The 25,845-nt window shown below is 30.6% G+C and overlaps 1 protein-coding gene across 10 annotated transcripts in view; it reads right to left on the bottom strand.

The window, feature by feature from the left end:
- Positions 1–25,503, bottom strand: part of LOC139501236 (uncharacterized) — a 49,481-nt gene extending 23,978 nt beyond the window's left edge. Inside the window, exons 1-4 of one of the 10 annotated variants that reach the window (XM_071290240.1) lie at positions 25,130–25,378; positions 10,145–10,236; positions 4,664–4,758; positions 11–70 (exon numbers count right to left, since the gene is read on the bottom strand). The gene's annotated coding sequence lies outside the window, so the exon portion shown is untranslated. Of the gene's footprint in view, positions 1–10; positions 71–4,663; positions 4,759–5,897; positions 6,324–6,344; positions 6,503–10,144; positions 10,237–18,550; positions 18,754–25,129 lie in introns of those variants that run through there. The other 9 variants (XM_071290242.1, XM_071290244.1, XM_071290239.1 and 6 more) reach the window with 9 other exon arrangements.
- Positions 25,504–25,845: the final 342 nt, after the last annotated feature.

The raw sequence follows: 25,845 nt of genomic DNA, 5'->3' as shown, positions 1-25,845 counted from the left end.
TTATATTTACCTTTTTATACTGTTTCACCAAATGCCTTTAATTTAAATCTTCATTTGTTCTTAAAGCAACCTGTAAAATCAATTAACATTTATACAAGACTATTTTAAGACATGCTATGTAATCTGATGTTAGCTTAAATGTTAAAGTTTCATCATCTTAATCAACCTCTACTAATCACACTTACAGAATAAAACTGATGAGTATTCTAAGTACCCTATATATTGTGATATACTGGCCATCAAAAAACTGTTATAATAGAATAACATGGCAAGAATCCAAGTACATGTACACTAAAATGCTGCAATATACAAAACAAAACAACAATGTTACACCACTGTTCCAGGTTAGGAGTTGGGGGGTTGAACGCCCCTAACATGTTTAACCCTGCAACATCCAGTATGTGCCTGTCCAATATCAAGAGCCTGTAATAAGTGGTTGTTGTTTGTTACTGTATATCAAATTTGTTTTTCATTAATATTTTTACATAAATCATGCCATTAGTTTCTCGTTTGAATTGGTTTGGGTTTTTGCTCATGTTTGAGGCAGTATGCATATGGTGCCCTATAGTTGTTAATTTCTATGTTATTTGGTCTCTGGTAGAGAGTAAATTGTCACATTGGCAATTATACCACATCTTTTTACTTTTTATAACAATATTGACAATAATATCACTGTACTTTTGATACAAGAAGTTCTTGAGAATGCTTGAATTTTGATAAATTCAGTTGTTTATATACCAATCTGTTGCATTCTACCATTTCAATTATTAATCAATGTTTTAAGTCAGTGGTTTAATATCATTTAATACATACAGGAAGTGTGGAATTGATAACCAGCTTATATGAAAATTGTACTTGATATTCATCTGTTGAGCATGCATGAAGAGTAAAGACTCATAATGAAACAGAAAGAACAGACAATTGTTGTGCTTATGTGGTTTCTAACCTAGTGATTTACAAGTTTCTGTGATACCATAGACAGCTGTGCCATGAGCCCACAGTGGCGGATCCAAAACTTTTCATAAGGGGGGGCCCACTGACTGACCTTAGGGGGGGCCCACTCCAGTCATGCTTCAGTGATTCCCTATATAATCAACCAAATTTTTCCCACGAAAGGGGGGGCCCGGGCCCCCAGGGCCCCCCTGGATCCGCCTATGGCCCATAATACCGAGTCACCCCCTTATCCAATTACTATGGTTTTGTATGTTGCAGCAAATGTGGAGCTTCTCAAGTTTTGTGGTTTTAAATAGTTAAAATAATTTTTCAGAGTACTATAACTTAAAGAAAGAGGTTGATTTTTAATTTACTGACAGTTAAATTAAATCAGCAAGAGTACTGTTTTTGGTGTTATAGTTAAGTATATACATGTATATCTTTTGCAAAAAAAATACAACTTGTGCAAATACAGCTTGCCAACAAAAAATCATGTCAAAACCTAGCTAGATCTTTCAATAAATCTAAGATACAAATCCCTTTGAAAGCTTGTCTCGTATTTGGGTAAATAGGGCCATCAATTATGGTCATACATTTTTACCTGTAAATTGTTTAAATCAAAGCAAAAGTCCTAGGTACCTTTTTCAACACATTTTAATTCTGAAAAATGTGACATTTTTATGGTTATAGATCATAATCTTAATGGCTTGTTAAAATTAACACATAGATATGAAATTTACTCAAACATTTTCTTCAGCCTTCAAAAACAAATATAATTGTCTATATATAAGGACATCATGACCTGCTAGCACTACATACATGTCCATTGTTCAGCGAACCTGTAATCTGGGTCAAAATTGTAATTTGTCATGTAATATTAAAAGTTCACCTTACTCACAATGAACATCTGTTCTAACTTTCAAGTTGATGGGAACAAAACATTTATGATAAACTACCTTAACATAAAACTTTAACCTGAGAATGTTATACTTATTTCCTGCTCTTGCATCTCTATGTTTACTGAACCATGTAATCTGGGTCACAACTTATTAAATTGAAAAAGATTACATCATAATGAACATATGAATAAAGTTTCATGTTGATGAAATCTTCCTGGTCTTTTGCAATTCTAACTTAGTACTCAAAATCTCTAATATGGTCTAAAATAATCTTGTGAATGCAAAAAATATGGATTTCCTCAGTTATGATGTATTTGACCTACTTAAAAATGTAAAAGCAATTTTCTCTATAAAAACATATCCTCTGTACCTAGTGCATCTTGGATTTAGCCCAGAGCCCCTGGTAAACTAAGCCACCATTAGAGCAACTGAGCCAAGAAAAATATTTGCTCCATAAACTTTGCTAAACCACCTTAAAGTGAACCCTACTTGCCTTGATTGTAAGAGGTTGTGACTGATTTTACAACAAGGAGGTTGACTCAACGGAAGAAATATATGTCCAAATATATTGGTGATGTGACATCAGAGGCAGATTTAGAGTGGGCCCAGGGTCCCCCCCCCCCCCCCATTATGTTGGAAACATTTAGTTGATATAGGGAATCACTGAAGCATTACTGGATATTGTCTCCTCTTAGGAAAATTTCTAGATTTGCCACTGGTTATCATGGGGACTGTTCACTGTTACCTTGTGTAAATCAGCCTAGTAAGACCTAGTAAAAATATGAATCACCTGTCAGTTAAGTTCAAACAGGACATACTAGTAAACAACTATAATGTTATCAACAAAATGCCCAACCTTTTCATTTTAAGAAGCCTCTTTTGGGGTTACATATTAAATTGTAGCCTGGCAACAGAAAACTGGAAAATATGCAGCAAAAGAATGAAAAGTGCAACAATATGCATCTACCTGATTATCTAAGCTTTTTAGATGATAAAATTCATACTTTGATATAAGAAGATATCTTAGTTATAAAGATTAGCAGTATAAAACAATAATTGAAATTCCTAGACATAATTCTGAGCAATGGTAATTTGACTGATTGAGCTAATTGAAGAAACTTTCCCTACTTTTTATGATCTTAAAGAAACCTTTCTTTACTAAACTCAGGTTGGATTAAAGGTAATTGATGGTAAGGTGTGTTTAAATTAATGGAAAAGTAATGCAATTTGAATAAACTTTAGGGTGGGTTCAAATTATCAATTATGAATTCTTTAAATATTGTGTGAGAAAAAAATTGATGGAGATTTTAAGGCAATATATGGAGTTATTTAAAAACATTTTAATTAAGTTCAAACTTTTATTTCTAAATTCAAATTAAAAAGTTTAAATAACCATTTACATAAAATTTTATAATGAAAGTAAGTTTTTTCCCATGTAAACATAAAAAGGTCATTTTATTTTCATTTCATAGAACAATATTTGTGTCAATCTTTCCAGCTTTCAATTATTAGTAACAAATGTGAAGAAGCTCTTCTGAAGAATATTTTGTAGACAAAATTGCTGCACAACCATATCAACCTGTATATGCATCTTGGTATTCAACTGAAATAATAAAAACTTGTACCTTGTATATGACTGCCTTCACTTCCAATCAAATTCGCCTCCCCAAACATTAAAACCAATACTATACTAAAAGAAAAATGTTTTTAAAACCTTTTTTTCAATGTAGAATAGAGAATGGAAATGGGGAATGTGTCAAAAAGACAACAACCTGGAATGTGTCAAAAAGACAACAACTTGACCAAAGAGCAGAAAACAGGCAAAGACCACCAATGGGTCTTCAAAGCAGCGATACAATCCAGCATTCAGAGGTGAGCATAGGAGATAACTAAACAAGAATGTATACTAGTTCCAATGTAATAATTGAAAATGTTCTATTTGCTGTTCATATGATTAAAGGTATATGCTTATGATACTTTTAAAAATACAGTACTTTAGTATTGAAGAAAAAATCATTAATATCTTTTTAAAGCATCTTGTTCCTACAGATTCAACACATGAATGGCTACATGTAACATATAGTAGCTATTACACTACTTATGCTATGTAAAAAAAATGAATTCTAGTACAAAATGGTATGCAGTTAGTACATATAATATTGTACTTTGGTTGAATGACTTATGCATAACTCAAAGTTTGTATTTTTGTATGTGTCTTATAATTATATCAAAGCTTCAACCTGCCAAAATTTCTGTAGCACAGATATGAATTTGGAAACTTGTAATTGAGAGTATATCAGTGCAGCTATACCTATCTAACATTTCCTATCTTCACTTAAGAACTCTTTACTCATAACCTTCAACTTTCAAATAAAGAACTTTTTATTCTTTTAAAATCTTCCCACATTCAAATCCATTATCTTCAAAACTTATAACTTAAGCCTTTCAAATTTCAATCTGCATATGCTGCGGTTTTGTTATACATAAATTTGATAAGTCATAAGTCATGAAAACATCGACTTCAGTATTAAATTCAAACTAATCATTTCATACTTTTACAACAAAAGAAATGTAACTTTTTCTTGTGAGAAAGTGTTTAAAGCCATCAGATTACAATTGAAGGTTAGACATACCTTTTTCTATGTAATTTTGTGGTTTGGGGTTAACTTCAAAGTAACATTTGTACACACTGATTTGTATGTAGATATACATAGTGTTTAGATTGTTTTCCTTTAACAACATACTGATAGCCAAAAGGTATTCTTATTCATTATAATACCACACTCCTATTTTGTAGTATTCCATTAGTAAATATACTGATATAAACTTACATGTGTATTGATCTTTGAATTAAAACCTTGGTCTAAAGTCCAATTCCTCAAATCCTTTTTTCCAATCCTCTTATATTATTTAAACAGTCTTCACTCTTTATAATAAATAGTTACCATTACCTTCACATTATGCAAGTCAAATAGAAAATTGAAAAAGTGTGTGCTGCATATATAAAAGACCATTGACCTTTTTTCAAAAGAGATGCTTTTCAAAGATAAATATTCCTGGAATGGAAAAGGTTTAAGGGGCACTAACGGTAAAATGGTGAAACATGTATAAGGCCGTTACCTAGACCTATAATGGTTTACTTTTGTAAATTGTTACTTGGATGGAGAGTTGTCTCATTGGCACTCATACCATGTCTTCCTTTATCTATAAGTTGGTATTTCTTTCCGTTAAGTTGTAATAACCTCTAAAATCTAAGGTATGGTGATTAAATGAAGATTGTGATATAAAAATGTTTGAAAGTACCAATGCACCTGAAAGGCCCATCTTATTGTATATAATGGTGGTCTAAATTGATAAAGTTGTAAATATAATAACCAAGATACTTAGCTTTAACATTTATGTGGTGAGAATTGTGCATGTTGTGTAAGATATAAACTTCTTATGCACTAACCTTATGTTTTCCATAAAAAAAATTAAATATAGTCTTCACATAATTCAATTAAGTCTTAAAATTCCACCTACCGGTAAAACTTCGCAACAAGTATGTCAGAGAGTTCCACAAAAATTTCATCAAGTATTTGTCAACTAATAATGGCAGTCTTATGTATTGTAAAAGACTTAAATTTGTTTGGGGCTATGCACTCAACATATATTTTCCAATAAAAGCAGTATATATGAATTCACATTGTACAATCTAGTCTTATTTCAACCTTAAACTTGGCAACACGTACAGAGTTCAACGAAAAAATTCAAACTTATAATGACTGTTTGGTGTATTATAAAGACATGAATTTTATGTGGCAAGCATTGCGCCTTTTGACTTTTGTGTATGGATGATCTTCCTTAAAATCAAGCACTTTATAATTTCAACTAAAAACCAAAATGTAGTATTCAATACAATATAATATTCAGTCTAAATTCAAATATAGCTTGTCAAAAAGTATAAAAAATGTTCCACAAAAATATTTTCCCAGTATTTGTCAACTAACAATGACATTTTGGTGTATTATAAAAGACTTGATCTTTTTGTAGCAAGCTTTGTTCATGAAGTTCTTAAGCACTCACCTTATAATTTGAACTAAAAATCCCAAATGTAGTATTCACAATTTACAATCAAGTCTAAATTCCACCTCGAACTAAGCAACAAGTACAGAGTTCCACACAATAAAATGTCCCCAAACATTTGTCAAGTGATAATGACAGAATGATGTATAATAAATACAACATATAGAGGGAAACAGAGTTGTGATTGTTTGTAAAATATATCAACAGATACTACAAATAGTTACGTCTCTAAAGGGGATGTTATCTATTGTAAACCAAAAATATCAAATTGTTTTTCTGAGTGACAACTTAAAGCATTTTCACAGTAAAACATTTATAAAAGAGGATTATAAACTTCCTTTTAACAAGTCGAAAAATCGTGAAACTCTTACATTTTTACGGTAAAGCATTTATAAAAGAGCTTATAAACTTCCTTTTAACCAAGTCAGAAAATCGTGCAACGCTTACCTTATATATGCAATATAAACATGTTTTAACTGCACAAGTTTCCGTCTTAAACAAATCCCTGCTAACTAAATATGGTACATATAATATGGTCTTTTCTTTAAAATTTCAATTGATTTTTAAATATTGACAGTGAGGTGTTTTTAGAAAAGAAATATGACTCATCTATAAATGAAAACTAAGGGAACAAGTGATATGGTAATCTGTCGAAAAAATCTCGTTACCTGAGGGGGTTAAATTCAAACTTTGGCTACGGATGAGGAATTTGCAAGATCCAGGAGAAATACTACGGGAGAAATGTTTATTATATAAACAAGTGTCAACAACCTAACTTAGGATTAGTTTCACACAAACTAGTTCAACATGCAATATTATAAGGAAATTTTTAAATAACTTATAAACCACCATTCTTTATAAATATTTTAGATAAAACTAAGCTCATTTGACTTGCACTAGAATTAAGAATGTTTCATAAACAACAAATAAAACCAATTATTAAAAGATAGCTTTTCTTTATGAATATTTAAGATAAAACTAACTCACACTTGAAATAAGAACATTTTTAAACAACTAATAAGACCACTTTTTAAAGATATCTTTTCTTTACAAACATTTTAGATAAAACTGATCAAATTTTTAGCTGGAGAGAGGGAAAGTCTCTTGTATATCTAATAAACTCCTTCTTTCTATTCTATGTATAGACTTTTCTTTACTTGCATTAAATTATGAATATAAACAATATCACTTATGGTGCATATTAAAATTGGAAATCGGAATTTGGAAATTTAGCTTATGCTTTACCTAGATATATTTTTTCTATTGACTGGCATTTGAAGTTTGAATCTTTCCATAATAATTTTTTACAGTGTAACGACTGGACCCCACCAATTTACTGGGCTTTGTTAAAGTTTTCTATCTTCATTTGTTAATAAATAGGACTTTAATAATTTTTCTGTTGCACCAGCCCAATATAGACCTCTTATATTCCTTCATTCACACATTTCTATAGCAATAATGCACACACATTTTATAAAGGTAAAGTTTGTTTGTCAAACTTTAGTTAGAGAAATAATCATAGGTGAATTTCTGGGATAAACAGTAGATGTGTTTTTAGGGATAAAGGAGCATAAAATGAATTATTACATAATCATATAGACAGGATGTTGAAAAATGAAATAAAGGATAGGAAAGTGTACAGTCTTTCTAGTACCATCAGTAAGCGTATTGATTTTGAAGTTGAAAGAAAACATAATTATAACTATTATCAAAATATGAAGCTTCAGTCAAGAGTACTAACTCTCTTCGTTTACTTGTCTCTTTAAAACAAGCCTCAGGTTAAAGGGTCACTTTTAAGCAAACTAAACAGTTATAGATTGATCTTTCTTACTTTGAAACATTGTGAAGGTCACACTCCTTTTAATTGAGATGTCAGGTCGCAAATCTACCAACAAACCTTGGAGCTATATTAAACTAATTGGGTCTGAATAAAATTAGCCCTTAGTTAAAACTTTTAAAGGCTTTTATGTTCTTACTAATGGAAGTTGCAATATTTCAGTTTATGCAAAAATCCCGATTTTGTCAATTTAATTCAAATTTCTCTTTTATATTGGTAAATACTAAAATGTTGATCAATTTTTTTCACCAAAATATATAGGGTGTAATAATCTTTCACAAGTGGATTTTAAAAAGCAAATTGAAACATGTACCAAAGTTGTACACTGATTTGATAAATTCTTCACTTACGGTATATCACTGTTGCATACCAATGTAACCCTGTTTAACTTTACACTATTTGAACATTTTTCATTCCTGTATATTAACATTTGGTTATTGTCAAAAATACATTGTTAAATTATCATGTACATTTTTCATACTGAACTTTAACATTCTGTAATTGTCAAAAATATATTGCTAAAATTTATAACATGCCAATATTGTCCATAGTAAAATACCTAAAACATCTAGGGGGTAACTATATTTAAAAAAAAACGTCAATCAAAAATTACAATAGCCTAATTTTTCATTCATTCCATTGTAAACTTGCCTACATAAGGGCAGAGTAAGATCATTCCACAGGGGTCTATAAAAACTATTTAAATAAACGGAAGAGACTTAATCAATTTCATAAAATGTTAAAGAGCTTATATGAAGTATTTAAATTTTTAAATGACAATTTAAAATCAATTTGACCTTGCTTCAAACGTCAATAGATATATATTACTACCTAAAATCAATGTTACACCTACCCGATTTAAAATAATTTGTTTTACCAACAAGTCTCCATCAATACTCCCCTATACTTTGATTACATAATTAATACACGTCTTTTGATAAATCCACCCACTAAAAGACCTAATAAAATGCTCCACCTCAAATGTCCTGAAGTGTTTGTGGCTTGTCAAAAATGTGTGGGTTTTGATAAACAAATATGTACCCTTAATACACCAGATACAACTTCACACATATTTGACAGATCACTGATAAAAAAAGTTTGTGTATAAAAGGTGGAAATGTTTCAATATTGCAATTTTTTAAGTTAAAGTTCTTTAAATTAGGAAGATCTAAGGGCTGCACCTTTTCTTAAATTTGATTAATTGGCCCTATGTTAAGGAGTGAGTATAAAAAAGGAAGATTTGTTTGTATAGTGCCTTTATTCACCATCTATTTCAGAGTTTGCAAAATCTTTTTTCCCCTGGTGGTCCTTGAAGAAAATCTGCTGGTCCTCACTTTTAATCTATTGAAAAGTACTTAAATTGTGTCAGTCCTATGCAAAATTTTGGTGGTGAAATCCTGAGGACTGACACTTTTCGCGAACTCTGCTATTTTTGGTGGGCTTTGTATTGCTGTCTTTGTTTTGTGGAATGTTGTCTCTCAATTATTTTGTTGCCATGGTCTGCCTTTCTTTGACTTATTACTTTTAAACTCTCCCTTGGTATTTTCTAAATTTTATTATCATTTTTAATTATTGATCATACGGTTGGTCTAAAAATAAAAGATGTGGTATGAATGCCAATGACAGTAGATGACTTCACATTCAGGACCAAATGCATAGAAGGTTAACGACTAAAAGTCACTATACGACCTTCTAATGAAAGAGGTCAATTGTTCCAGCACACATCAAAATAAAGTACAGAAAGTAAGCCATAAGAAATAAGAAATATCAAAACAACCAAAAGTTTTGAGCTCAAAGCGTTTTCTTTCTCCATCAAGTCTAGCAGCAAAAACAGAAAATCCTGCAAAAATCTACCCCATGCAAGATTTTTATTTAAGTGAAATCTTTGCCATTGTAGTTAATTTAAAAATCATTAACATTGTATTCCATTTTAGATAATGTGAGGGAAATCTGACAATAATTTTGACTTCAATTTATTACACATCTATGGTAAAAAAGAGATCTGCAAAAAGTGGGTTTCTACAATGAAAATGCAGGGCATTAAAACACTTCTTTCAAAAAGCTTTCCATACAGTTTGTTCTACAAAGGAGTTTTGATTGAAGCAGTCATGAAAAAACCATGAATATTAGAATCCAATGATACTAAGAATATTTCAATGACATTCAAACAGGAAAGTGGTTAAATCACTTATCAAAATAAAGGACTAAAGACAGGAAGTAAGCTATCAGAATTAATGATTATATAAAAAAATATTACTGCTATTTCAAACCAAATTAATATCTTACAAATGTAACCCCACATACCAGAGAGCTCCAATGTCAGTCACAAACTCCTGTATGGAGGGTTTCCACAAAAGAAAAGATTCGTTTTAAGAAATTAAATACAGGACTTAAAACATAGTTTACATACCTGGGTATCTATTATTTGTCAACTTCCTGTCACCAATTGTCATTCAAGATAGAACTCGTGGTTCTCAGATTTATACTATTTAAATCTTTTTTCTGAAATAAAGTAAGATTTTTTTTAAAAGATTTAAATTTGCTGAATAAATCCTATATTTTTAGATATTTTTTTGTTTAAGTTTAAAGCATCTGTTTTTAGTGTCTACAGGATTTCCATCTTTCTACAATGTCATTTCTTTGAGGGTCTGGATTTGGGGGGGGGGGGGGGGGGGGGTCTGTTATTCAGTAAACATTTAATTTTCACCCCTTTTCTCTTATCTTCAAAAAATTAACCCCCTTTTTCTCTAATCTTCACAAAATTAGACCACACATTTCTCTAATCTTCATTTTTTTTGCCTGTTATCCTCTAATCTTCATTTTTTTGCCTGTTATTCTCTAATCTTCATTTTTTAAGGGCATTATTCTTTAATCATTTAACCCCATCCAAACCCTCATAACTAGAGTAAATTGAATTTTTCAGGTGAATTTAACCTTTGTTCAGTTTTCTAAGTTGTGTTTTTAGGTTTTTTCTTTGGCCATGGCATTGTCAATTCATTTTTAACTTATGAGTTAAACTGTACTTTTTGTATCTCCAAACTCTCTTTCAATTTAGATTTTTTGGTGTATCTGACATGTTGAAATGAGCTGTCATTTAAGGATGTCAACAGAGCTAACCGACTCACACAATTTGAAAAACCTAAATTTTTAAAAGATGTACTTGGTAAACATAAAAGATAAGGAGATGAAGAATGAGTGCCAATGAAACCACTCTCAACCAGACAACTAAATGATGAAGAAGTAAAGAAACTATAGTTTGGTGTATAGACTTTGACAAATGAGCAAAACTCATATCTCATAGCCAGCTATATATAAAGGCCTTGACATGACAAATGTAAAACAATTCAAAAGAGAAAGCTAACATTTAGCCTTTTTCATATTTCTATTTAAAAAATTTCCATTGTAACATACATAGAAAAATAATTGCAATGAAATCTCTTTATTTTTTTTAAATACTCATGATACTGTTCTGAAAGGCTGCAGGCATTTGTGTGTGAATAAATATTTTATGATTCTTATGATTTTCCATAATTCTAACGAATATGAAATATATAACAATATGACTCAAGATTATACTGTTTATTTTTTTTAAATTAATCATGCAGGACATCTTTTTTTTTTAAATTTGAATTACATCTAACTTTTGACAACTACACAAACACATTTGTACAATGTATTTGATGTATCATTCTTTGTAACCACTAAATCTACCCGATTATTTAATCCTATGAAGGTCAAGTGTCTCCTTAAAGGATAAAACCCTATTCTCTTTCTATTTATCTCTCTTGAAAAACTACTTGTAAATACCTTAATCTGTCAAGTTGTAATCTCAATTACACTGTCATCAGCCCTTTGTAAATAGTGTGAAGAGGGCAATAAAATACTCTAATGTTAAACAATTTTAATTATCGCCCTCTCTAGATAATGAGAAATATATGAAGGTCTGTGGTATTGTACTTCGGTCAATTTTAAGTTCATTTAAAGGTCTTTAAATGCAACAATGTATTTATTTTGTAGGTTTCTTAATTTTGAGACCTCAGCTAGTGTCTATCTGAATCATTGTAGAAAATGATTTTCTTGTTTCTTTTCTTCACTTATTTGAACTGCTAATGCAAGAATTTCTGTGAGAATGTGATATTTTAGCCATTAGATTTGAACCATGGCCTTGGAACATTTAATAAAACAAGAAGGATACAATTTCAAAATTCATATATATGAATAGCAATACATGTATTGACATAAACTTTTAAGCACTCTTGCAAGTTCAGCAATTTCACCCACAAATGTCCCCTTTTCATGTTTTTTTTCTCACTTTTTTAAATCAATACCATTAAATCAACAAATAATCAAAAGATCAATTAGCAAACTTACAAAATTATGACTAAAAATTTCAGATTTCTAGCACTACATAACAATTTAAAAGAAATCAGTACCATGATCTTTTAAGATTTTCTAATTTAAGCATATGAATTATATAAATAGATTTGCATCAATTTCAGTTTTACTTATCTGAAACATCAAACTCAATACAACCCTAAACTGCTAGTTTTAACAGAAATTTTTAACACAAAAATGCATAAATTCCCTCATTTGAAATAAGTCAATGCTAATAAATATAAATGATGTTCTAGATATCAGACAACCAATTCATTATCCATTTAAACTGAAAATGCCAGAATCCCATCTTAAAGAATTCAAATTAAAATCTAATTCATTTTGTAGAAATCAATCTCCATGTTGAGATAAAGATGATGAATTCTTATTCAATGTAGATTATAGATTGATGTGTCTATGAGATTGTCCCCTGGGGGAATCATAACAGAAATAAATATCAGATTAAGTTTTATTTCATAGGATCAGCAATAAGTTATGAAACAGTCAAACATTCTGCTTTCCTAAACTTATGGTTATACATCATCATGATCATTAGCACATATTATTCATCTATCGAATCAAAGTAAAAATAATTTCATACCTGCCAACTGTCACTATTTGCGGGGGATTTCCCCCATGAAAGCTCCCAAATGGAAATTTTGAAAGAGCAATTTTGTCCACAATCTTAAACAAAACAAATAATTTTATGAATACTATAAGCTATTAAATGTATGAAGAAGCCAAAAAACAACATTATAATGCATTTAAAGGCCCCCTTTACGTTTTTTTGGGACCACAAGTCCTCTTGCACCTAAAACCCCCATGGGCATTTTGAAAAGTTGGCAGGTATGTAATTTTGTGATGAGATTTAACAGAATAAATTCATATTCATAGTGGGTGGATACTATATATTATCTCAAATACCTATACATGTGGAATAGAATCTGCTTACCCTTCCAGAGCACCTGAGATCACCCCCAGTTTTTAATGGGATCAGTGTTGCTCAGTCAACCCCGGCGAGAAGAAATTCATGACTTCATGAACTATCATGAATGGTTCGTGAATGTTCATGAATGGTACATGAAAATTCATAAGTAATTCATAAATGAAGGTTCATGAATTTAATTCATCAACTGTTCATTAAAAGTATTTTATGAATGTTCATGAAGTTTTGATGAATCACTAGCTGCTCATAAAAATTCATGAAATGTTCATTAAAAGTATTTATGAATGTTCGTGAAGTTTTGATGAATCACTAGGTGTAACATTTATAACTTACATCACACTATTTTTTTTTTTTTTTTATCATTAGATCACATCACACTATAAATGAGTATCATAGGTACCGTTTGGACCATTTAGAGTAGAACATTTTACCTAATTATTCGTGAAATATCATAAATGTATGGTGTTTTTATTTTTTTATTCCTGCAAAATAAAAAAATAAAATAAGATGAAATAGAAGTTGTAGCTGTATTTTAAGATAGATATTATATACAAAACTAAAATTTTAAAAGGAAAACGTATATTTTAATTAAAGTGAAATACATTTTCAAAACATTCTCAAACACCCATATTAAGGGGAAGTAACTCTTGTGATTTTAAATTTCTACAAACCGGCAAACCCCGCAAATCGGCTGTTTCCGTAGTCCAACGGTCGACCGATTTTGAGAAGTTCACTGAAATACCATAACAGGGACGAATCAACTTCGGGCCGATATTATATGGGACGAGATTGACACCTTGACTTAAACGCACTTGCAAATATGACGTCATATGATTACGCTGGATAACAAAAATGGAGAATCCAAACGCAGATGTTTTCAGATAAGTATTTGATTTAACATATAATGATTATGAAATACAATTTGTTGAGGCAATATAAAACATTTAGGATTTTAATCTGAGCAAAACATCAGAAAGTTTAGGCAGACAATAAATTAATGAAGAATGATAAATTGATATATTGTTGTCACATTCATAACAGACATATCGTAATCTGACATGTAAATGGTACATGGGTATATATGATAATCTGATATGTAGAAATTAAATTGTGTGAATAATATTCATCGTAAATTAACTTGGTGAAACGTTAATAATAATTTAAGTCGCCAGTTTCATCTTCAAGGGTTAAAGAGGGGGGGGGTACTAAATTTGAGTTTAACTTAAACTTCCAATGCAATTTAAGATGCATAATGCTGTTTCTATTGAATGTATTGCTTCATACAATCATTATCTCTTGAACAATTGATTCTTTGTGGATATTTTTGTACTTTTAGGGGATTAAATATGAGCTGCCAGCAATGATATGAAACAGATTTTATGCAGACTCCATTTTAATACCTTTATTCAGCAATTATTGTTGGAAATACAGAGACAGCAAGTTTTGAATTACAAAAAGGAAGAGAAGTTTATATATCACACATAATTTTTATATTAGTTAATCAGTTTGTGGATTTACCAGTGATAATTCCAGTGAAATCTACTGGAACAATTCATGAACAAGAAAGGTTCATGAACATTTAAGTGTTCATGAACTTCAATGTTCATGAACAATTTATGAACAAAGTTCATGAACAATTCATGAACAAGAAAGGGTTCATGATCATTGTTGTTCATGAACATTTAAATGCTCATGAACCTTTCTTGTTCATGAATTGTTCATGAACATTAAAGTTCATGAACATTACTGTCGATTTTCAGTTCATGAATTGCTCATCAAATGTTCATGAAGATATGATGAACTGTTCATGAAATCTGTTCATGAACAGTTCATGAAATGTTCATGCATATTCATGAATTATTCATTATCATCTCACAGGGGAAGTTTTCTATGTGGTGTTTTACTCCTTAAATTTTCTTGTCATTTTTGTACACTTGATTCCTTTTAAAAGCATCATTTTGTGAAGATTTTCTATAATTCAGGATAGATATTGGGACTTTCAGGGGGAGGGTTGGGGTGCCTGTTTCCAAACTACCACTTTTTTAGTATTTTTTCACGTTCCACTATTTTCCTTCCATTTCCTAGATACCACATTTTTTTAGCCCCTAATTATATCTCATTTCTCCAATTCTTTAACTCCCTATATCCAATAAGGAAATTATCCAAATCCTCTATATCCCTCATCTCAAAAGACTGTCACCCCCCTAATGCTAATTTGCTGCCTTGGATGTTTTCAAAACTATTTCTACTACTCAAAAATACAAATGTGAGTAAGTAATACAGACAACTCATACCAAATAAAAGACAAATTCAAACCTTTTTACCAAAAAATATGAAATACAAGACATGAGTATAGAATTCTTAAACCATACATGAGAACAAATATTAAGTATAATATATTAGTCCTATAATACAGTATATATATTAAAAAGATTTAAAAGAAAACAAATTTAAATATAAGTCGATTAACTTGAAGATGACAAGCACTATCTTCTGAGTCAATTCTAACAATAAATCCAAATATCTTCAAAACAAACAAATCTATAGTCCAAAGTGAATTAAAACCCAATCAATCAGGCCCATATCTATGTAAACAGATAGTGGGGAAGTTTAATCAAAGCACTGTCAATACTATGTGAACAGATTATATCAACATTGTGGTAACTTAATGATGTTTGTTTAACGGACTTGTTGTATAAAATAAATACGCAGTTTGTTTGTTTTACAAGTGACAGACAGAAGACTGGGGAAATTCCTTAACATAAAAATTATTAAAGTAACATTATTTACCATAGATGTATAAAGGTTTTGATATTTCCTGTATAAGATCCGAGAGAATGGTCCAAAACTAGTTCATGGTCGCTTTAAAAACAAACTACTTTTATGAAGCTACATTTACCATACTTGTATTAACAATGATTAAGGTTTTGATATTTCCTGAATGAGATCAGAAAGAATGGTCCCAAACTAGTTCATGGTCGCTTTAATAACAACTTACTTTCATGAAGCAATATTTACCATACATGTATTAAGGTTTTGATATTTCCTGAATGAGATCAGAGAGAATGGTCCTTAACTAGTTCATGGTCGCTTTAATAACAACCTACTTTTATGAATTATGATGGATCTTGACTATAAAATACCAGAACGCTAATCAATTTTTGAAGAAAAGAAGCAAGTTGTTTTGAAATTTATCGGTATAATACACATTTAAATTTACATATATTTCACTTGTAACATAATTTAAAGTAGAACTTGGCAAATATTGTATTTATTGCATCAATCAGAGTATTCATCCTAACATAAACTCTGAAATAAAAGTGTTAAAATAGTCATGGGAAAAACAGAATTTTTACTGGAGGATTAACATTCAAATTTTGTGAGCTGAAGGTGGTGTATATATGTCATACTAAAAAAGGAATAGCATTATTTCCTGAATACAGAATATAAATTTACAGTTGAAATAATATAATCAACGAAAATGGTGACCTCAAATATTTGTTGCGTCAAAAATCTATTCTGTATTTTCCTTTATTGGGAATGGTCAAACCCAATATTTGAAAACCATATGAGTATAGATACCATGAGAACATGAGTATAGATAACATGAGAACATGAGTATAGGTACCATGAGAACATGAGTATAGATACCATGAGAACATGAGTATAGATATCATGAGAACATGAGTACAGATATCATGAGAACATGAGTATAGATACCATGAGAACATGAGTATAGATACCATGAGAACATGAGTATAGATACCATGAGAACATGAGTATAGATACCATGATAACATGAGTATAGATACCATGAGAACATAAGTAGCGATGACCAAAAGAGACATAATCGAATAGTCAAATCCATCTAAGGTAAAGTTTATCTGAATGAGTTGGAACCTTTAAGTTATTGATCAAGTCAGTAGCAAAGTACTGACGATTGAGCTCAAATTATGTCTATCTTGATTATCTGGTTCTCAAGCCTATTTGGCGTTTGATGGATGTAATAGCAAATTTTAAAATAATATTCTTTTGAACCCCTCCCTCCTTTATATGATGGTTTGATTGTTGGTTGATTAAGTCCAGTGGCAAATATTTCATGCATGTTTATGACAACTCTAGTGATGGAACAGATATAGGTAATATAAAACAGCTCAAAGGATAGCCTAATGTTCAGTGACAAACATTACAGGGAATATTATATTTTTAGTTCTTTTTTGTGGATCCAGATTTTTTAGCAAGGGTTTCATGATGAATGATGACGGTTTTCAGACAAATTCTCATTGCTTTGATCATGTAATCTTCATTTTATAAGAATTAGGAGGTTCCCAACTCAAGGAACATCCAGTTGGTTTACCTGATTCCAGGTCTCCAGGTGGCCACAGACCACAATTAATTCCTCTATCAGTTCTTTATAATGTTTTGTATCATTAAAAAAAATACACCATGCACTTTTGTCAATTTTTTTGTGTGTGTAGTGTATAGTACTAGTCTAAATATATATCCAAAATAAAGAAAGATTGAAGCAATCACTTTTACAAATTTAGCCAATACACATCCATACCCCTATTGACAAGTCAAGAGATGTCCTGAAAACTGTAAATATTACATTTTTGCACTTGGCCTAATCACTCATTCCATATTAAAATCAGTTAAATACAACATTCAAAAATTTATTTCACCTCTCTTCTCTCATTTTCACCCAAAAAAAATCTAAGAAATGAGTGAGGAAGGGAAAGAAAAATTTTTTAGGAAAAATACACTCTAATTAAAAGGAACTATATTCGTGGACAACGAAAAGCGGGGTCATTAATTGTGGTCTTGGGCCAGGTTATACTGTATAATGGATGTCACACATGTGTGTTCATGATTTATGTCAAGTTATTATTATCAATGCAAAAGGATAGTTTTCAATAATCCTAGAGGGGGTCTTTCTGCAATTTGACCGCATGTTTATGAAAAGCATGATATATGCAGGGTATTTAATTTCACTTAATGACATCTTGGTGTAAAATACATTCTAATGCATTGTATTGTATTGTATCATATATTCTGTATCAATAATCTCTTTAACTGTTTAATATCATTTTTTGCACAGCATTACCAGAAAATAAAATGCATACTTTGTTTTTCGTTCATTTTTTTATTCAAATAAGGCTGTTAGTTTTCTTGTTTGAATTGTTTTACATTGTCATATCGGGGCCTATTATAGCTGACAATGTGGTATGGACTTTGCTCATTGTTGAAGGCTGTACGGTAACCTGTATAGTTGTTAAAATGTCTGTGTCATTTTGGTCTCTTGTGGACAGTTGTCTCATTGGAAATCATATCACATCTTCTTTTTTATATTAATATATTTTCATTCAAAATAATGGAACAGAATAAAGGTGTATCTGTGCACTCTTAGACATTGCAAAATTACGGTAATGAAAAAATGAACAATTTGAGCACAAATTCCTGCATGTTTAAAGTACTATATATATATATATAATATACCTTGTACTTTAGTGATTACTCCATCTATCTATCATTTAAGAATAACTATCCTGGCACAAATCAGCACATTTAATTATCTGCAGGTAATTTAAGTCCGCATAGCAGAACTGTAATTGCAAGGGGAATTCCTTGAAAATAGATATCTACAAACTTTATGTATATCAATGGAACCTTACTATAGACTGCAATGCACTCTTGACCTTAGAGATAAGATACAACAAAGAATTATTGATTGTTATCTCAGGCTAATTACCATAAAATATCTAAATACCAACACCAAGTCAGAACAACATATTACTCTAACAGATGTATTATGTTAAACCTCTGACATGGTCAATAAAGTGCAGTTAGCTTTCTCATCAATACAACCTTGACACAAGCAGTCTCAGCAAGCAGTATTTAACAGTATAGAAATATAGCCATGAAACAGTGCTATTTTCAAGGTTCAAGCCAAAAATTATCTATGTCTTAAAGTATTTCTTCTGTAAGACATAGACATCTAAAGATGTTAGCTCTTCTTCAGACGGATTAAATTTCATGTATTAAAAGTATTAAAAGAATTCAAAATGCAATCCTGCAGAGCTGTCTTAAAATATCTTATTCTTACAATTAGCTTTTAACTGTCCATGTAAAAGACATACACCAGCCATAATTTACGTTTTAATGAATTATGTTTAGATGTATGAATCTGATTTATATAAACTATGTAAAAACTTTTATTTAAAAACCTTTTTTTCAAATAGTAAAATGGCCAATTGCAGGATAAAAAATCTTATTTTTACTGGTTGCACAAAATAAATGCTAAAAGCAATTGCTCTGACTTTACAAGTCCATTATATGCTTGGTTTATGACTAAAGTGGTCCTTTTTACAGGACATGGATGGGAAGCGTGTGTAAGTCTGAATAATGAATAAATGTCCCCAAAACTAAAAAGGTTAAGTGGAGTGATACAAAGTTAACTATTAACAGTATCGTTAATGGCCATTACTGGATATAAATGGGAGGTGATACACAAATTGCACATCTAGGCTTAGATTATATATTTCAGTTGTCAAAATAACATTAAGCCAAACAAAAAAGTCTTTGTGTTTACTGTTACATGTACATGCTAAACAAAATGGGGTAGGTGGGATGGGATTTTTTTTAATTTTTAATATTTTTTTACATTGATTCTATGGGAGTAACATTGTGACTTTAACAGTGCGTAAATCAAAATTGGACAAACAAACTTTAGAATAGGGGATAAATATATGGGTAGAAGATATTGATAAAGTAAACACACATACTTTTTTGTTGGCCTTGCTGTATTAGTAGTGTCAAAAGCCTTTTTCTTGTAATCTGCAACAAATGTTTTAATTTTGCAGGTTATAAAATGTGTTAAAGTTTTATCATCCTTTAAAAGTGAAAAACTCTAAAGGGTATAAGATGACAATGTTTTGACTTTCCGACTTTAAATTTATTTCTAATTTCACAGTTCCCCTCTCTTGCAGTGATGCATCTGTCAATTCCAACTGTTAACTAATTAATTTTCGTCTTTCATATCAGCATGCTTTTATCCAACATCATATTTCCAATTGTGAAAAATTACAGCATAGTATTGATTCATATTGAAATAAATATCATATACTTTTCAAAAATCAATGTTTGACACAACCGTAACAATCATTGCTAACGAGACATAGAAATCAACATCCCTGCTTGTCCTAATTAAAACTTGTCGATAATTATTTAGTAATTTGTATCCATAATTTACAGCCTTTTCAATCATACCAAGTGCAGCATATCCTGACATTGATTTTTTTCTGTTCTGTATAAAATTTTCACCTATGGCAGTCGCAAAGGGATTAAGTGAATCAAAATCTATACTACAACAGCATAAAAGGATCCAGGGAGGGCCCTAGGGGGCCTGCCCCCCCCCCCCCCTTTTGTGGGAAAAATTTTGTTGATTATATAGGGAATCATTGAAGCATGACTTGAGCGGGCCCCCCCTTAGGTCAGTCAGCGGGCCCCCCCCCCCTTTGGAAAAGTTCTGGATCCGCCACTGAACAGGAAGAGCACAATTTCTTTGAGCTGCAACTCCTCTGAAACCATACATAGATGAAAATATTTGTGATATTACATATAAATGCAGTATTTCGTAATTCCTAAATTTGTCTTTGAAACAATCTTTTTTCCACAGAAAACACAAATCTTTGAGAAAATATCCAAATTCGCCGACCGTTATCAATCTGTGTCTTAATACACTTTCGTGCATGCTCAGTTGATGTACTGCCCACGAAATTTGGAAACTCTTTGTTTCATCACTTGCCCAATTGTACCACAATTTTCAGGGGCATCTTCTATTAGGTTAAAAATAGAGGACAAAGTACTATGTAAGTACATCATAGATTTTTAAATAGTATCAAGTTCTACAAGAATCTCAATCAGTAAAGTGATAGTCTTTTTTCACAGCAATCTGATATTTAATCACACTTAAGTCATTAGTAACATAAGTATAATCAGTGTGTGGTCCAGGATTAATATTTCTGATATATCTTATTCTATTTGTTGATAATAATCAGGTCTAAGTTGTTTCAAATTTTGTTTTCTCCACGTGCCAGAGATATAAATGAAAGAAATAATATTATTTGTTGAAAACCATATGCTAATTTATAGTTATCTATTGGGTTTTTTTTCTGTTGCTAGGGTTGCTGTCTAATTGATGTATGCCCCATAAACCTCCTTTTATCTACTGGTATAAAGTTCCAGTTTGAATAACAGAGAGAATTTTGACCTGTAACCATGCATCTTTAGAACTCAAGAAAATAAATTGACTAATTGGTAATTATATCCTAGCTTATAACATATTTGATCAACATAGGGAAAGGCAGGCATTGAATTTTCATTCCTTTTCCTTAACCAGGTGTTAGTTCTCAGCCTGAAGAACTCTGACCTCACTTCAAGCATCTTGTTTTATATTTGGTTACAACCACCTTATTTCAGAATTTACAAAAAACTTAAGTTCAGTTTCAATTTGGGCTGCACCTTATATGATTGAAAATAAACTGAATCTAGCTAAAAGTTTTCAAAACAAAATAAATTTTTCTAGAGTTGCAATTTCTGAAAAATGTTGAAATAATATGTCTTTACAACAGAGAATCTTACACAACCAGTGATTACTGTTTATGAATGACATATCCCCTTAATACAGCATGCAATAATTACATGTTTAGGATGTAACAATAATCATTTATCACACTCTTTTTGTTGTTAACCAATTATCACCCTTGTATCCAGCCATTATCACCCTTGTATCCAGTCATTATCACAGGATGATATCTATTTGTGATAAAATTCTCCCAGGAGAGAAGAAAAATACCAGGAATTTCTCTAGACAGAAATTACCTCAATGAAAATAAATTACTTAAACCAGAAGTTTATCTCAAAGGCCTAAATTCTAACCATTTTTTTATGCTTTAGAAAAATACAAGTATAGAAAATGCTTCAATTCATTATCTGAGGTTAAGCAATATACATGCTTCAATCATCATAAAAAATATGTGTTCCAAAAGTAAGTTTTTGGACCTTTACAAATATATATGCGAATAAAAGCTAGAAAGAAAAGAGATTAAAACTAAGTACAGTGAATACAAAAAAGTCATACTAGTTTGGTCTTCTCGTAAGTCAGGGACTGCAAAAATTTAAGACTTGCATTTTTTAGTTCTTACATTTTTCAAACAATCAAACAGTCAAGTCAACTCTTCCTTAATTTACACAAAAATCGCACTATATATTTTGTACACTTTCTTTTTAAATTGATTTCAAAAAGGAAAAAAAAGTTATTAGAGAGATGTTTACCTAATACTATCCTATGCTTACTTTATAAATCAATTTGGTGTGGGCTGACTGATGAATAAGATACGGGGGTACATTGGTACTATTGTTATCCGACGTGATTTCGGTAAACATAGTCCTATTTCTTGTCTACAAACACCAACATGTGATTGGTCCAAAAATATCTATCTATTATTAAAAAGACTATTTATTAAAATCCAGTACTAAAGAGGCATTAAAAACCTACAAAATATATATCTTATTTCACCCCAGGTGTCAAAGTGTCACAAAAAATAAAATAAAAGTTAAATTATGTCAATGTGGAACAAATTGAAGGCCAGGACATCAATTCAACAATTATAAAAATTCACACATACTAATTTTCATCAAACATACATAATTTTCCCCACCAAAGTATATACTTATATACAAATTAATGTCACAAACATGATATTAAAGGGTATACTTATGTGTAATTCTAGTCAGGTTTACACGTAATAATACAATGGCTCATAGGAAAAAAGTTGAATTATTACACTTTGAAAATTTTATACTATTGCCCTTAGATTTAACCTACGTAGTTTATATTGTATATTACATGTATTAATGTGTGAAAGAAGATCTCAGTATCATCTGATTCCCGTGAACCTACAATTACTTAATATGATGAGAATGTTTGTAAACAACTAAATTAAAGGTATAAATTCATCTTACAGATGTCTATGCAAATGTGCAGATTTCTGTCATGTGACACGAGCATGTACATTTGTATTGCATTGGTTTTGATGCTACATGCAAGAAAACAACTGTATTAACAAGCAACATCTGAGGCTGAGACAAATTTTCCACAAAAAAGAATCTTATGTGAAAAACTTATTGCTAGTCATGAGCAAGTTTTCTTTTTGTTAGCTTTGAAATATAGCCTCTGGATTTGAGGCTGTAAAACGCTGCTGCTTAGGGAAACAGAAAGGGTGAAAATAAGTCTACTTATACATGAATAAATATCTAGACTTAAACACATCCAGAACAAATATCAAACTGATAAAGACAGGCACCCAACAACAAACACTTATCACAAAAAAATATCATGCATATATGGTTTTCACATGCAAATGTGCAGACAATTTTTTACAATACTTTTGTAATTTAAATCCTGGGACCAATGGTAGATCTACAGGATGATCAAAAGACCTTCACACTTTTTAAAGGTCAAAAAGTGACCTCTAGATGTTTATTAAAGACTGTAAAGACAGTAGGAGCCTGACTTGCTAAAGAAATGTTAAGGTGGTAGGAGCCTGACCATATAATAGAGCAATGCTTTTGTACAGGCTTATCAACTGTATGGTAGGGACTTGAAATTTCCTGAATGTCAATTGCAACAATAAATTCAAAATGCACAGCTAGTATTCATATTTCGAATAGAGACTGGAATTTCATATCTAATTTTATTGTAGACATTGTTTGAAATTCATATCAGTCTTTATCTATACTGATGAAAAACAGATGTGTCTTTTTGTCTTTATACTTTATGTTAAGACTTTTACACTTTAGTTCTATCTGATAACTGCATATTTCTGCATACAACTGATCCAAGTGCAGCACATTCCAAATATGACCTATAAAATCATTAACTCTGTGGGTCAAAGCACATGTTAATTTATTCTGTCACCATTTTAGTTTCATTCAGAAGATTCCTAAATAAAATTCCTTTGATGGTGAACATGGTGAAGGGAATATGATATATGTAAAAGTAAACAAGGCTAAAGATTGCTAATGTTTTGAGAATATGAAAATAAGCAGAAGTGGTATGATTGCCAATGAGACAATTATCAAACAGTGACAAAATGACCAGAAGATTTAGTCAGCAACTAAAGGCCCCCATATAGCCTTCAACAAATATAAACTTTGCAATTACATATCGTACAATACAAGCAATGTTTAGGTTGTATAATTTTAGATAATGAAAATCAGGTATTAGACATTGAAAATATCTTATATAATAATGGATAAAGAAAATATTCCATAATTTTCCTCCTCTACATATATATTTTTGTGTTGGATTATGTTTTCTGTATACTTATATTGTATCTTCTATCTGTTTATTTTTATTCGGTACTATATGTGCCAGTGCGTTACTTGTTTGAATTAATGAAGTTATCAGTTTGTTGGTATTTAGACTTGTTCATACCTCAATGGTTAACATTAGATTTTAATTTAATTTAAATCTCGTACATTTGAATATATTTCTATTGACCATTTAAAGGAAGGTTCGCCAATCGCTATATATTTGCATCGAACCTTAAGAAATCTGTCTTAAAGGGTCAAAGTATTATAGAGGAAAATGCTACAAGTCATCTATTGATTTTCTGTTAGGAATACATATATTATTTTATCCTTTATTTCCAATTCATTTCATTCTACTATTATAAACTATTATCTTTTTTAAATCATTTCCAAAACACTATAAGAACATGTTTATAAAGTCAGCTGCAATTATATGGATCCTATCCCATCTTCCTCCATTGACAAAAACTTAAAACATTTTACAGCTTTTAAGTTGACATCCATTTAAACAACGTTTAAGTAGAGGCTGTTACAAGTGCTTTCAGCCATTTCCCAAAACGGGCTGAAAAAAAGGATCGTGACCCAACTCCATATGCTTTGGTACCACAGCTAACTCCTTCTTTGCTTACAAACTATTTTACTAGCAGGATAAAATAAGAAAATCGGTACCACTAAATTTCCTGATCAATATTTAAAACTTACCTGCATGGGACAATATTCCTCTGTTCTATAAGATAAACTAGTACTCCATCATACATTAAAATCTGTTTACTTAGGGCCAACAGAATACACTTGTAGGTCAACTAACAAACAAATATCATAAATCCATTGTTGTGTTATATTGTCCACCTGTGATCAAGCCTATGATGGTTACCTGAAATAAATGACAGGTAGTATTTAAAGCCTCCAGGTAAATAAACTATAATTCACATCAATGTTAAATTCAAATGTATGGTTCCATTTTATTCAAGTGATTATAATAAAATTCTTGCCACTCCCAATAATCTTTAATGTATTGATGCTAATAAACAAAAGTATAAGTGATGTTTGTTTTTGTAGTCGTGAATTTTAAAAGTGACCTAAAAAGAATCATTGTATTTTTATTTTCTTCAGTGTTTTAAATGTAATATGTCATTTTGTCTATTTATTTTTATGGGATTAGAAATTTCTTATTCTTATGTCAATATACTGTTCAAATTCTTTAAAGGATAAAATATTTAATCCTATCAATGGATATATGATTTATAGCTTTAAGCAGCTTATTACAAATAAGGGAAACAACTTTTGTTATGTAATGTTGCTCATTTCGAATTATCTCCCATTTAAAATTTTATGTTATCAGTAAAAAATGAAAAATTGAAAAATTGAAGATTTTTTATTACTATCAAAATTGGTTAAAAAAAAAGAAGAGTTAAAGA

The sequence above is a fragment of the Mytilus edulis genome, chromosome 13 (genome assembly GCF_963676685.1).
Source record: "Mytilus edulis chromosome 13, xbMytEdul2.2, whole genome shotgun sequence".
Taxonomy (NCBI): domain Eukaryota; kingdom Metazoa; phylum Mollusca; class Bivalvia; order Mytilida; family Mytilidae; genus Mytilus; species Mytilus edulis.
The sequence above is the reverse complement of the archived record's forward strand: the minus strand, read 5'-3'. Positions and strand labels throughout refer to the sequence as shown.